Here is a 15,194-nt window from a genome sequence, read left to right as displayed (position 1 = left end):
TCATTCTTTTTTTTTCTTAAAAAATACCGTATTTTAAGAGGAAATGGCAGATACAATAGTCCAGTAGCAAACCTTATTTTAAATCAATGAATGAAAATGTATACTATTCAGACTAGATTACTCCAAACGTTTGTTCATTTTTCTTTCATGGAACAGAGGCTGCTTTTCAAACAGTGGTATGTAAACATGGAAATTTACATGTTCAAAAGCCAGTTTTAAAGATTTCCCCTCTAACTCTGGCTGTCCATGTTATGACATAAACATTTATGCTGTCATAGGTTGTTTTTTTTTTTTTGAGCTGGATGGGACCCAGGAAGTTCTTTTATTTAACACCCTCCCTTGAGCAGTGAGTCAGCTGAAGCCCAGGGTTGGGTCTGGAACCCATTTCCTTTTTCAAGTTGACTGTGTTGTTCTCATTGACCTCTGTCTCTCTCTGGAAGTAGAACTGTCATCTCTTTCTGGATCTTTTTTTTGGGGGGGTGGGGCGCTGTGCCTGTGGCTTGTGGAAGTTCCAGGGCCAGGAATCCAACCCACGCTGCAGCTGTGACCTGAGCCACAGCAGTGACAACACTGGATCCTTAACCCGCCGCCCCACCAGGGAACTCCTGTTTTGACTTTAATTTATAAAGAGGATGATAGATATTTTTACAGGTAAATGGTGTAAAATATGCCACAACATTGTTTTGGGGTTGAGAGAAGGGAAAAAGTTTAGAGTATTATTTCTTATATCCTTGTTGACCTCTGAAAGTATCTTGATTAAACCTCTCCCTTTTTAGTGTTATCAGAACAACAGGCATTGATTCAATGGCTGGCTCTGTGGGTTACCATCATTTTCATTAATGATATCTTATGCTTGCCAGGGCAGTACCTTGTGAGTAAGTATAAATCCTATTTAGAGGCAGTGAACAATTATTTTCGGTGAGTCTTGGACCTCCTGTATCTGTGAATGTTTATAGGCAGTGTTGTTTATAGGAAATTGTGCAGAGTTGGGGAACTTTGGCCTTAGTACTGGTGGGAAGTGGGACACAGTAGGCTGGGTCTGTTGCTGGTTAGCTCATTTGATTAGAACAGTATGCCAATGACCCCAAGGTCACTGGACCATCTGTGTGTAGGCCAGCCAGCTCTTCTCTGCTGGGATTCCAGCCCTTGGCCAGGAGGCTGGGCCATGTGTGTCACTGGTCACGAAGCTGGAGCAGATAGATCACCAGACCCAGAGAACGAATTCAAAACACATGCCCTGTGGGTTGAAGACTATTTGTGGCTTTTTAATTTATGGGTCTATCATAATGTTGAGAAATTTTACACAGTTCAAAGAATTTCTGATGAATATATCTGTGTACATATCTATCAAGGATCCTAGGAAAATACAGAAAAGTTAAGGAAGGAAACAAAAAAACACTTATCCCATTACCGATAGATTTTACATTTTGGATTTTTTCCCACTCTTGACTTTTTTGGCTTCCATGACACCATGGGTGCCCCCCACTACAAACACACGTTTTCCTTTTCATCTTTTTTCCTTGGTTTGGTTGTTTTTTGTTTTTGTCTTTTTCGGGCCTCACCAGCGGTATATGGAAATTCCCAGGCTAGGGATCCAATCGGAGCTGTAGCCACTGGTCTACACCAGAGCCACAGCAACACCAGATCCAAGCTGAGTCTGCAACCTACACCACAGCTCATGGCAATGCCGGATCCTTAACCCACTGAATGAGGCCAGGGATCGAACCCACAACCTCATGGTTCCTAGTCGGATTCATTTCTGCTGTGCTACGATGAGAACTCCTCGTTCTCAAGTGATAGTATTTTTCTGGCCTGGGTCTTCGTTTCTCATTATCCTGCTCTCCTGTGCACGATGCCCTTTGTCCCAGACTTCTGCCCTGAGCTCCAAATATGCAAGTGTCTACACCACCTCTAGTTGAATGTCTCCCATATATACCTTAAACAGTATGTCCAGTAATTTCATTATCTTCACCCCCACACTTGCCCCCTGTATTCCACATCAGAGTCACCTTTTACCCAGGTGCCTAACTCCTCTCTAACTAGTCTTTCACCAGACCCAACAATTCATCCTTCCATGTGTTTCTCAGATCTGTCGACTTCTCTCCATCTTCCTTGTACCACTGTAGCAAGGCCACCATTACAATTTTCTGCCCTGTCATACCAGCTTTGAAACACCTTTCTGTCTCTAGCATGGCCTGCCCAAGTCTTTGATCTTCAGGATAGCCAGGGTTACCTTTTAAGAAGTTAAGATGCCCTGTCATTCTCTCCCTTAAAACCTTTAACTGCATCCCCTTACCAGGTAGCCTTATCTGTGACACTTTTCTTCTGCAGATTCTGCTTTTGTCTTAGCAAGCTTCATTCATTCTCAGTAATGCACTGTCATGTTCATTCATTCAGTAAGCATTTTTATTGAGTATCTACCATGGCAGATGCTAGGGTTCTGACAGCATGCTCCGAGGAGAATGGGGAAGGGGTCAGGACACACCTGTCAGTGGGCTCGCCTGGAAGGCTGTAATGGCTCTGTTGTTGGGGAAAACTTGGGCCAAGACCATGTGGTTAATGGTTTGGTGCATTAGATGGCAGTGCCTGGCATGTGGAAGTCACACAGTAAGAATTTCAGCTTGCGTTTCTGCAGGGCTTTGAAGGATAACTCCTTGGAAGGATTATGTGGGAAGCATGTTGTGCACAGGGCAGGACATCTGATTTCTTCATCTAAAATTAAGTATGTCTGAGGTTTGTCAGTTTGGTTTTGTATTAGCTTTATCCTTAAAATTACTGCAGTAGGGCTAAATTTTAATGTAATATGATAAATCCATTTTGTAACATTCCAAGTCATGTTACGTGCAATGCGGGGTTTTCAGAGTTGGGAAATCCCTGGGAGCCAGGACTGAGTGTTGATTCTGGATATCCTAGAGACTTAGGGGGTAGGAGAGTTGCATATATAGTAGCCATGTCCTGTGCTTCATTTGGGGTTTGTTTTGCATCATCCTGGCCAGATAAACTAAACAAAACGATAAAGAGCAGAAAAGGCCCTCCATTAGAGAAGTCAATGTTTGTGTAAATGTTAATCCCTAGGAAATTGAACTTTCTTTGCTCCTCAGTCTTACAGATCCACTCTTTGACCCTCACTCTGCTGCCTTGATGTTTTTCATAGATTGTTTCTCTTTTCTTGGGGGAAGCTTGTTCTTCAAAGAGACAGATACATCTTTTGGCCTAATCTGAGAATACAATAAAATCTTCTGGTGGGGTTTGTGATCTCTAAAAATTTGTTAAGAATGTTCAAATAGTTTACTTTCATATAGAAACAGAACAGAATCGATCACATTGACTGGCTCTTTAAGCTTTTACAGAATGTTTGAAATTGTTGGCTGTTTTCTGTTTTCTTTCTCAGCGTCTGAACCTCCCTGGGAATCTTCGCTACCCGTACCAGATAACTGAGGTTATCAGGGGCTGAAATCAACATGGAGGCTCCTCAGAAAACCTGTTTTTCATAAACTTTGAGAGGGTTGCAAAGGACCATAAATACCATGGCTCCATGTTTTTCCGTTGTTTAAAAAAAAAGGACTTTTTTTTTTTAAGTGTAAAAATACGGAAGTACATGGAGTAAAAAATTCGATTTGCCTCTCACTCTCCCATCTCGTCCTGTTCCAAACGTGTAATCACAGTTAATGATATAATATGCATCTTTCTATGCACTTGGATGCAGATAAAAAGGTTTGCTTACATGTAGTACATATGATTTGCCCCCTCTTTATTATAACGACAATAAATCTTAGATCTTGTGTATCAGGGCGTATAGCCGTAGCTTATTCTGATTATTAAAAGTTACATGGTATTTGTTGTATGGATGTACACTAATATATTTTACCACTTCCTGCTGACTGATGTTTGCATTATCTTCAATATTTTTGCTGTTACTAGTGCTATTGCAGGAAGCTTCTGTACATACACATCTTCAAACACAGATGTTCTGGTATTTCTAACAGAATAATATAGCTATCTTTCATGCATTTAACTTATTAGAACTCAACCATAATATCCTCTTAGGTAATTGAAAATGTAAAATTTTACATTTTCTTTTTTTTTTAATTTTTATTTATTTATTTTTGCTTTTTAGGGCTGCACCCGTGGTATATGGGGGTTCCCAGGCTAGAGGTCGGATCAGAGCTACAGCTGCCAGCCTACATCACAGCCACAGCAGCGCAGGACCTGAGCTGCGTCTGGGACCTATGCCACAGTTCATGGCAAAGCTGGGTCTTCAACCCAGTGAGCGAGGCCAGGGATTGAACCCACATCTTCATGGTTACTAGTTGGATTCATTTCCGCTGCACTGCAGTAGAACGCCTTTTCATTTTCTGTGTTCTTTATGATACGTGTACCTCAGTGAATGAATTTATATTTATGTATATTATGTGCATGTTTGCATAAGTGAACTACATACACTTAGACAACTTAAGGGATATTTAGGGATTTTTAGTACCATGTGATACTTTAAAATCCAGTCTTTAACTCAAACTTGAGTATAATGTAAAGATTCCTAGAAATGGAATTTCTGGATGAAAGGGCTAGTGCATTTAATTTTTTGGTGGATAAGTTGCATTGCCCTCTAAAAAGATTTATTGTACAGTCCTGTCTGGAGTGTTCATTTTTCCACATCCTTTCTATCATCAGATACTATCTTTCTTTGGAGTCATTGGCTGGGAAGCAGGCATTTCTTTAATTTGTATTTTTATTAATGAAGCTGAACATTTTTATTTTTATTTTTATTTTTATTTTTTTTTCTAGGGCTGCACCCACAGCATATGGAGGTTCCCAGGCTAGGTGTCTAATCAGAGCTGTAGCCGCTGGCCTACGCCACAGCCACATCAACACAGGATCCAAGCCATGTCTGTGATCTACACCACAGCTCACAGCAACACTGGATCCTTAAACCACTGAGCCATGATGGGAACTCCTGAAGCTGAATATTTCTATATGATCACTACTTTTTAGCTTTTAAACAGCTTGGTTAGTAATCCTTTCTTATTCATGGTTTTGCTTTCTGTGGTTTCATTTGCCCAGGGTCAACTATTGACCAAACATCTTAAATGGAAAGTCCCAGAAACAAACAATTCATATATATTTTTTTTTTTTTTTTTTGTCTTTTTTGCTATTTCTTTGGGCCGCTCCCGCGGCATATGGAGGTTCCCAGGCGAGGGGTCGAATCGGAGCTGCAGCCACCGGCCTACGCCAGAGCCACAGCAACGTGGGATCCGAGCCGCGTCTGCGACCTACACCACAGCTCACGGCAACGCCGGATCCTTAACCCACTGAGCAAGGGCAGGGACCAAACTCGCAACCTCATGGTTCCCAGTTGGATTCGTTAACCACTGCACCACGATGGGAACTCCCCTTTCCGTAGTTTTTTTACTTGTCTTTTAAGTATAGGCCTGAGGTGTCATTATTTGCTGTCAGTGTGACTCTCTGCCTAGAAAATTCAAAATGATCAATTGAAAAATAAAAAACAAAACCTAGAATAACAAACTTCAGTAAGGTAGCCAGACAAGATTAACACAAAATCATGGAGTTCTCATCATGGCTCAGTGGTTAATGAACCTGACTAGTATCCATGAGGACTTGGGTTTGATCCCTGGCCTCAGTGGGTTAAGGATCTGGCATTGCTGCGAGCTATGGTGTAGGTTCCAGATGTGGCTCAGATCCTGCATTGCTGTGCCTTTGGCATAGGAGGACAGCTATGGTACCAATTCAACCCCTAGCCTGGGAACCTGTATTTGCCTCGAGAGCGGCCCCAAGAAGACCTCAAAAAAAAAAAAAAAAACCAAAAACACACAAAGTCACAAATCACAAGGCTTTTTAAAAAAACAACCATCATAGGAAAGCAGTATTAATCAACGAGAAAACATAATGAAAGGATACATTCTTGGTAGGAGTAAAAACAAATTTGAAAGAACTACCTGAAGGAAACTGTATTCTAAAGGAAAAAATAAATAAATGAAGATTTTTTTTTGTGGATGTGGCTGAATAGTGTGGAGGTGAAGAGTGATTGGTGGTAGAAGGTGAGAGTCTGGGAAATATCTAGGTAGGAATGAATGGTTTAGAAACTTGGAGTCAGTTGACAGACTAGTTAGTATTTTATTGACATTGTGAGTTAAAAGTTTAAAATATTGAATTGTGGGAGTTCTGTTGTGGCTCAGTGGAACAAACCCAACTAGTATCATGAGGATGCGGGTTCGATCCCTGGCCTTGCTCAGTAGGTTAAGGACCTGGTGTTGTTGTCAGCTGTGGTGTAGGTCACAGACGTGGACTGGATCCCATGTTTCTGTGGCTGTGGCGTAGGCCAATGGCTACAGCTCCAATTCAACCCCTAACCTGGGAACCTCCATATGCCTCGGGTGTGGCCCTAAAAAGACCAAAGAAAACCAAAACCCCCCCCCCAAAAAACAAAAACAGAATTGTCAGAGTTCCCTAGTGGCCTAGTGGTTAAGGATTTGGCTTTGTCACTGCTGTGGCACGGGTTCACGCTTGAGCCTGAGGAACTTCTGCATGCCACAGGCACAAACCAAAAAAAAAAAAAAAAAAAAAAAACAACACCTGATATAAGTCTTGATTATAGCCAGTTTTAATTTGTTTTCCTTCTATGTGCTGTGTTGTAAAGATGAGCAAAAGGTGTACCCATGGGAAGGGGGCGTTTAGAATTTGTAGTTGCTTATGTGAAAATTTGGCACAGTTTGTTTTTTTTTTTCTTTTGTGGCTGGTCAGCTGCAGAACCTTCTGTTGAAGTAACTGATAGCATCTAGGGTGGAGCTAAGGGCAGGAACATGTTTTAATCGCATACTCCCCAACTTCCTGGCACTAAGAAAATTATCACCAGGCAGCAGCTACCAAGCTAATTTAACTTCAGTTCTAGACAGACACATCTGCAGCAATCATTTTTGAAGTAAAATTTCTTCAAGCAAATATAGGCATTCCTTGGCTTCCTCTTTCTGGTGATGTTTCCATGCATCCTCTGTGGTGTTTTTGTCATTTGTATGCGCCTGTGTGTCTTTACCATTAAAAAGTGCTTCAAGTACAAATGTCATGTGCAAATGCTATATTTAGTATTCAGCATCACAGAGGTGATTTTTTTTTTTTTTAATTTTTAGGGCCACACCTGTGGAAAATGGAGGTTCCAGGCCAGGGGTTGAATCGGAGCTGCAGCCACCAGCCCACACCAGAGCCACAGCAACGTCAGATCCGAGCCACGTCTGCAACCTATACCACAGCTCTCGGCAACGCCGGATCCCCAACCCACTAAGCAAGGCCAGGGATCGAACTTGCAACTTCATGGTTCCCTAGTCAGATTCGTTTCCCTGCGCCACAACAGAAACTCCAGAGAGATGATTTTTAAAAAAATTTTCGGAGTTTGCATCATGGTGCAGTGGTTAACGAATCTGTCTAGGAACCATGAGGTGGTGGGTTCGATCCCTGGCCTTGCTCAGTGGGTTAGGGATCCGGCATTGCCACGAGCTGTGGTGTAGGTTGCAGATGGCAGTTCGGATCCCACATTGCTGTGCCTCTGGGGTAGGCCAGCAGCAACAGCTCCAATTAGACCCTTAGCCTGGGAACTTCCATATGCCGCAGGAATGGCCCTAGAAAAGGCAAAAAGACAAAAAAAGAAAGAAATTTTCTACTTACCTACTATGTGCTAAGTGTTGCAGTGCCCTTAGGCGACTCTTGGGCTAGGTGGAAAGTATTAAAGTATTAAGGTTAGAGAAGGTTAATTGCTGTAGCAGGTAGTAATCACCACCTAGGATGCTGAGGAAGACTCTTAGAAGCACTAGCCTTTGGGCTGGGATGTGTAGGATTATCTACTGTTTTATACACAAACCTGGGCTTTGTTTAGGCATGAGAGAGTCCCATAGTATTTCCTTTTGTAGGAACTTAATGTATAAGAGAAACCCAACTATAGGTTTCTGAACAAATTTAGACATCTGAGGGTAGATTTTGGAAATCCTTCCCTTAGGGTTCATTGCCATAATTTTTTCATAGGTAAGCTAACACACAAGAAGTTGCAGAAGAAATGTATTTTAAAAATGCACCTTCTTGGGAGTTCCCATCATGGTCCAGCAGTAAGAAACCCTACTTGTATCCTTGAGGATTTGGGTTCGATCCCTGGCCTCATTCAGTGGGTTAAGGATCCTGTGGCGTGGGTCGCAGACACTGCTTGGATCTAGCGTTGCTGTGGCTGTGGCCTAGGTCAGCAGCTGTAGCTCCAATTTGACCCCTAGCCTGGGAACTGCCACATGCCTCAGGTGTGGCTCTAAGAAGACAAAAAAATAAAAATGTACCTTCTTAATGGAAAGATCACATTCTTTATGCATGGTCTTGAATGGATGTGTTTATTGAAATAGGTCGTTTCCATTTAATATTTGTCTACTCTCAGTGCTAGTGAAACTCATTAACAGGAAATCCTATTGACTGCATTCAGTCCCTTTCTAATTTAGCTTATTTTGAAGAGGTCGTGTATCCTTTGATTTTGACCATGCGGAGTAGGATTGAGGACCAGGACCTGGCCCAAAGGCCTTGGAGCTGTTGAAATGTCTAATACAAAGTCCATGCCCTGGACATTCATTGCTGTGTTAATCACTGCAGTTCAAGCTCACTTCCAGCCTCTTTGCTCTCGAACTGGATCACCAGGGGTGTTGCTATCTGGTGTCCCAGCAGAGCCTTCCAACTTGCTGTGCCCCGGTGTCATGCCAGGGCTTTTTAAAAAATTCTTCGACTAGAGATCCAGACGCTCCAACATCTGTACCGTTTGTCCCTTATCTCTCCGTTCTGTGTTTCCGTCACCTTGCGGGTATTTATAGGTCACCAGTTCTGCTTTCGTTTGAAAACCTATGTGGCAGGACTTGGCACCTCTTTCCTCTGTGTGTGCCTCTTGGGTCTGGTTGCCTAGCTACTACTGAGAGGACAGGAGCAAGGACAGGTCTGGAGGGGGAAGGGAGCGTTCTGGGTTAGACTCAGGGTGTCCAGTGTGGGTGTGGCTCCGAGAGGCCCAGGGAAAGCCTATTGTTGGAGAAAGCCACTTCCCTTCCATTTCTTCTTGACTCATTTCTTCTCTTTCTTCATTGCTGCTTCTATTTCAGGCCCTCTCATGCTCAGTAGGACCAAAAGAATCTGCGGAGTCCATTGGTGGAGGGGTGGGGAACTTCCTGGAAGAGTATTTCAGATTGTCTGAGACCGGTGTGTGGGTCAGTTGAAAGGTGTGATGGTGGGCAGTGTTAACTCTGGGTCTGTGTCGAGAAAACCTGGAGGAGCTTTTGGCTTCTTCCTAGTGCCCTAAGTTTGGGAGTCGGCCAGTGTAGGCTTTGAATCCTGGTCGCCTATCGTGGCTTTGTCATGTATTAGCTGTGTTACCTCGGGCAAATGACTTGATTTCTCTGAGGCTGTGTCTTCCTGCGTAAATGGGGAATAACAAACTCTACCACATAGGGCTGCATAGTAACTGTAGCAGTAGTTATACAGAGAGCGCCTCATTAAGATTTAAATGTGTGCTGGACAAGTACAAAACTGCTGTTATTATTACTTTATATTTGTTTGGATGGGGGTTATCATTGAGAAGTGGAAGGTCATGGAGAAATCGGCCAATAAGCCCAACTTTTGGGACAGAAAATTTAATTATAAATCAGTTACTTAAGGCGCACAGTTAATGGTGGATTTATAACTGGGTTCATAGTCTGTTTCACCTGATGGTCGGGTGACCGTTAACCTTTCTAAACCTTAGTTTCTTCATCTATTAAAAAAAAAAAAAGTTGATAATATCTGCTTCGTGGAACTCTAAGGTAATAGATGCAAACTAATGCCTTTGGAATGGATTAGCAATGAGATCCTGCTGTGTAGCACTGAGAACTATGTCTAATCACTTATGATGGATCGTGATAATGTGAGAAAATAGAAGGTATACATGTATGTATAACTGGGTCACCATACTGTACAGTAGAAAAAAAAAAACTGTATTGGGGAAATAACAATTATGTGGTAGAGTGGCACAGAGCTTGATCTAGAGAGGAACTTTATTTTTATTTTTAAAATGTTATGGCCACACCCACAGCACATGGAAGTTCCAGGGCTAGGGACTGAATCTGAGCCACAGCTGCGGCAGTGCCGGATCCTTAAACCTGCTGCACCAGGCTGGGGATCAAACCCCTAACTCTGCAGTGGCCCGAGCTGCTGCAGTCCTATGCTTAACCCACTGCACCACAGCTGAGACTTGGAAAGGATCTTATTTTACTTCATAATAAACTTTTAAGATAAAAGAGCAGTAAATGCTACAGTACAATTATATCCTTGTGTTCACTGTCCCTGGAAACAAAGCGGTTTCCAAAATTTTTGACACTCCTGCATTATTTTGCCAGAGAAAACATACATACACGCCAATAGCAGTGGCCCATTATTAAATAATAACACTACACCATTATTAGGGTAGGAATTTGTCTTCCTTCTAAATAAAGTTAAGGCTAGCTTCCTTGGTGTGTTACAGTGGATATGAGATGAGTCTATTAGGATTGTCTGCTTCTGTAAGGTAATTATGTAGCATAATTTATCATCAACATCTAGTGATTGACATGTGATAGTAGCTCAATAAATGTTTCCTTAACTTAGTTTGATCTTTCCGATTTTTAAATATTTTTCTTTTAAAAAATTCCTTGTTTCATTGAGGATTAGAGTATGTGCGCTTAGAGTAGTTATTTTGGTGTTTAATTTCACACTGAACATTAGGCAGATTAACCTGAATATTGGTATGTTACTGACCTTGCATCTTCTTTCTCAGTTCTGTTGAAATAGCTAGTTTCCTAAATCAAGGAATTTTGATAAGGTTTAGTGTATTTGTCAAACGCTAGATTGCAGACACTGTTGTAAACTTCTTACAAACATTAATTTTATTGAGTTCTTAATAATTCTCTGAGGAGGTACAATTATGAGCCCCATTTTATAGGTGAAGAAGCACAGAGAGGGCAGCTAGTTTGGCTAAGCTCACACAGCTCCAAGGTAAGGCTGGCATGTGGCCTAGTCAACTGTTGATTCCAACATTGGTGTTTTGTTTCATTTGGTCTTTTTAGGGCTGCACTGGCAGCATATGGAGGTTCTCCCGCTTAGGGGTTGAATCTGAGCTACAGCTGCCAGCCTACACCACAGCTCACAGCAATGCCAGATCCTTAACCCACTGAGGGAGGCCAGGGATCAAACCTGCATCCTCATGGATACATCCTCTGAGCCACGATGGGAACTGCCCCCAGCACTGGTGGTTTTAACCACCACTCAGCTCCTTGCTGCCTACCATGCCAGGTGCCCAAAGGGCTCACCTCTTTGTGTCTTTCATGAGAAGTGGCTTCTATTCACTTGACCTGTGCACTGCTTTAAAGATGGCAGCGTGAAGCTGAACAAAAATAGAATAAAGTGACAACCAAAGAACCATGTTGAAATGCTGGTGATGTAAGATGTGATGATGATGACAGATGCTGGGTCAATGTTCACGTTCCACCAGGGACCAAGTCGCCAATCTGTAAATAAGGGCTCTTGTGTTCAGACTCCTTGGTGATTATTATTCCTGAGGGGGCAGTCATCCTTTTAATCCTGTGGTAGAAAATTAAAAGTGAGTTTCACTGAGGTGCGGTTTATTTTTGAATTTTCTTTTAAATATTAGTTTAGAGAAGTTAATTAAGTACCTGGCCTGTGGATTCAACTTCTTGGATTTCCTCACTGCTTTCACTGTTTCGAAGGCAGCTTTTCTTAGGAGAATTAGATTACAAATCGGAGAGTTTATACCTTATCAGTAAATCACGAACATTTGGGGTCCTGAATAGGTGGCAGGCTTGCATAATAGGACCTGAGTAGAGTTGGACAAACATAGCTATCTCAGATCTTAAAGGCCTTTTGAACAGAGCCTTAAGCTAAAGTGTTTGTCAGAGTTTCAAGTAAGGCCCAAGAGACAAGAGTACTTTCTCATTTTGCTTGCACTGATTTTTCTTCTTTTGAAACTTAACTGTGTCCGAGGGTTACCCCAGGTGTTAGAAGTTGCAGGGAGGTTTGGCCTGCTTGAAAGCAGTGACTGTTGTTTTGAGGGAGGGATGTCACCAATCCCTTTGAGAATCTTTTTTTTTTTTTTCTTCTTTTTACAGCCACATCCATGGCACATGGAAGCTCCTAGGTTAGGGGTTGAATTGGAGCTGCAGCTGCCTGCCTACACCACAGCCATGGCAACACCAGATCCAAGCCACATGTGCCACCTGTGCCACAGCTCATGGCAATGCCAGATCCTTAACCCACTGAGCAAGGCCAGGGATCAAACCCACATCCTTATGGATACTAGTCAGTGTTCTTAACATGCTGAGACACAGCTGGAACTCCCCCTTTCAGAATTCTCATGAAACCTGTGGGTACTCTCCCCAGAAGGCACACACACATACAGTTTTGTTCCTAACCCCTTAAGGGCTACCCAGCTGGGCTTTAGGGGAATGGCAGGTCATCATGGGAGCCAGTAACTGCCCCTCATGTTCTGTGTGCCTTCTGCCTGCATGGTCTGGCTCTGAAATCAGCTAGCTGGTTAGTTTATCACAGCTGTCTTCTTGCTTACACCCCAGAACGGTTTGCATTTGAAGGTCTTCCTGACTCTGGGGATGTGAATATCTTATAAAAGAAAAAAAGACATACCTTCCAACTCCACTAGATATTATCCCTATAAGAGAGAGCTGTCAAGGGGGCCTCCCACTTTCTGGCTACCATTAGCCAGGTAGGAACTGAGGCAGAAAGGGGTCCAGGAGCTGGCCTTGGAAACTGCCCATTCCCTTCCTGCCATGCTGGATTCCCCAAGCTCACTCACCTTCACGTACCTTGGCACATGTTGTTCTCCACCTGGAATGCCCTTCCATTCTTCTTGCACCCCAGGAATGTGTGCTCATCTTTCAGGACCCAGCTCAAATCCAAGCCTTGCTGAACTCCCCCGGCAGCCTGCCTCTCTCCTGTGTTGCCACAGCCGTTTTTAAAGGTCTGGGTTACAGCACACCTATCATGTTGTAATTATTTTTTATGTGTTTGGCAGACTCCAAGGCATGTAAACCAAGCTCATCTTAATCATCTTTGATCACCCAGAACCATGTCAAGTGCTAGGTGTGTTTCCCATTCAGCATTTCAATAGGTAGGCTGTGGGGTTAGGATGCCAGGATTCAGGTTCAGCACTTGTGACCTTGTGAGGAGATGACTTTGTCTCTTTGTGTTTGTTGCCCTGTCTGTAAGGGGGTGCGGGGGCAGAGAGGGGTGGAGTCAATACATAGTGTGTCTGCCCTGCAGTAAAAATATTTAGCAAGTGCTAAGCATGACATTTAATCATAACATAAAGTAGTAGCATTGAGTGAATGAAAATTTGTAAAAAATAATCCAGCCATAATTAGAGATAACATTATTTAAAGAAATTTAGTTGATTCTGCAGTCTCCAAGTTTAAATCCCAGCATAGAGCAAATAAAGTAAAATGTGTAGGGCACCTCAAGAGTCTTGGTAGGACACTCTCCCTTCAGCGAGCCATCCGTCTTTGTATTAATGTCAACTGTCATCTGTGTGAAAGCTTTAAACCACTTAGAAGTTACGGTGAATCTGACTAGAATCCATGAGGATGTGGATTTGATCCCTGGCCCTGCTCAGTGGGTTAAAGATCCTGCAGCGTTGCTGTGAGCTTTGGTGTAGGTCGAGATGCGGCTTGGATCCTGAGTTGCTGTGGCTTCTGCTCCGATGCAGCCCCTAGCCTGGGAACTTACATATGCTGCACCTGCGGCCTAAAAAACAAAAAAAATTTTTTTTTAAGTAGGTACTGTGGGAATATGATTTTTTTTTTTAGGCCATGCACACTATTTTAGTGTATAGATTAAATATGCTCACAGCCTTGTGTTTTTCAAATCACTTTCAGAGCAGCCCCAGCAAACTTTGGGAATTGGAGGGGGCGGGTCACCACCATGTGTAGCCCCACCAGTAACATTCAGCCCTGTGGGAATCTTTAAGAAACACTTCATCACAAAAGCATTTGCTTCTGCTTCTAAGAGAAGTCAAAGGTGGTGAGAAAAAAAAAATGTCATTGGAGTTTTTCCTCTTTGTGTTTTATTTGTAGGCAGGAAGGAGACATCCTGCTAAAGTCATAAATGTAACAATCCTGTTTTAGAACTAAAAGGAACGTCACTAGTCCAGCCTTTTCTCCTTTGACAAATAAGGAAACCAAGGTCCAAAGAGGGGGCTTGATTTGCCATATAATATTGAATCTGGAGATGGGTCTGTGCCACTGGTTGTCACGAGGCTTCACATGGATGGCCGTGCCACTGGCGTGGGCTGAGGGGTGCTGGAGTGCCCGTGTGCCTGCTTTCTGTGCAGGACCACCTAACTTCCTTCAAGCACATAGCTTGCTTCTAGAAATCCTTCCTGAACTCACCAGGCAGTATCTCCTTTGTGCTTTCAAAACTTAATTATGCCTAAAATAAAAGCTGAGCAATCCAGGCCTCCTGGAAGGGTATTTTGTTTTCCATTTTTAAAAAAGCAAAACAATTAAGCTAATAACAGTGTTGGAAACCTTAGCCACCCCATCCAGCGATCGATATGCAGGTCCCCAAATTTTTGTAGTGAAATACAAAGTTTATAATCTTATTTTGCAGTCAAAGTTTCATCAATTGTTGTAGATCTCAATCCATCCCTAGCAGTTGGGTCCTCAGGTCACGCAGCTAAATCCCTTTCATCAGCTTCTTGCAGCCATTTTCCCTCATGTTTTGGCTTCTTGGTGTCTACAAAGTTTCTAAGCTCAGCAGCCCAGTAAACCTTACTATTAGCTCCAGATTTCCCTGCTTTAAAGAGTGGTATACACTTGGCATTGTCTCCTTTGTCCAAATTATAGGTCAATTTGTGAATTTTTAAATGGTTTCAAGGTGAAAGAGGGAATGCTTTAGAAGAAATTAAATCATGGTAACTCAGTGCCCAAGCCCTAGTAACGTGAGTTAGAGAACAATACTTGCACTTGTAACTGTGTGGTTATATAAGCTACATGCAAACTTGGCAAAGTTAAAAAAGTGAAATGGCACAAGTCCCTTTGTCATCGTGGGCAGTATGGGAGAGAATCCTACTTAGTGCCTCTATACCTGTAGTCTTTCTTTATAAGAGAAAAGCAAGTTGTATGTCTTGAGTC

General features: G+C 42.6%; 1 protein-coding gene and 1 long non-coding RNA gene across 16 annotated transcripts in view; both read left to right on the top strand.

The window, feature by feature from the left end:
• The window catches only part of RBPMS (RNA binding protein, mRNA processing factor), a 186,947-nt gene that overhangs the window by 22,083 nt on the left and 149,670 nt on the right, over positions 1-15,194 (top strand). The gene's annotated exons all lie outside the window — the stretch shown is intronic.
• On the top strand, positions 7,518-14,995 carry LOC146395896 (uncharacterized). The gene is made up of 2 exons (XR_014829954.1): positions 7,518-12,283; positions 13,676-14,995. It is a non-coding gene; the product is annotated as an uncharacterized LOC146395896 (long non-coding RNA).

Source organism: Sus scrofa, chromosome 15 (genome assembly GCF_054392235.1).
Source record: "Sus scrofa isolate SSC_HxYL_T2T_F1_AM1 chromosome 15, Sscrofa_HxYL_maternal_Yorkshire_Landrace_v2.0, whole genome shotgun sequence".
In the NCBI taxonomy this organism is placed as follows: domain Eukaryota; kingdom Metazoa; phylum Chordata; class Mammalia; order Artiodactyla; family Suidae; genus Sus; species Sus scrofa.
This window is presented reverse-complemented; position numbering and strand designations above follow the sequence as displayed.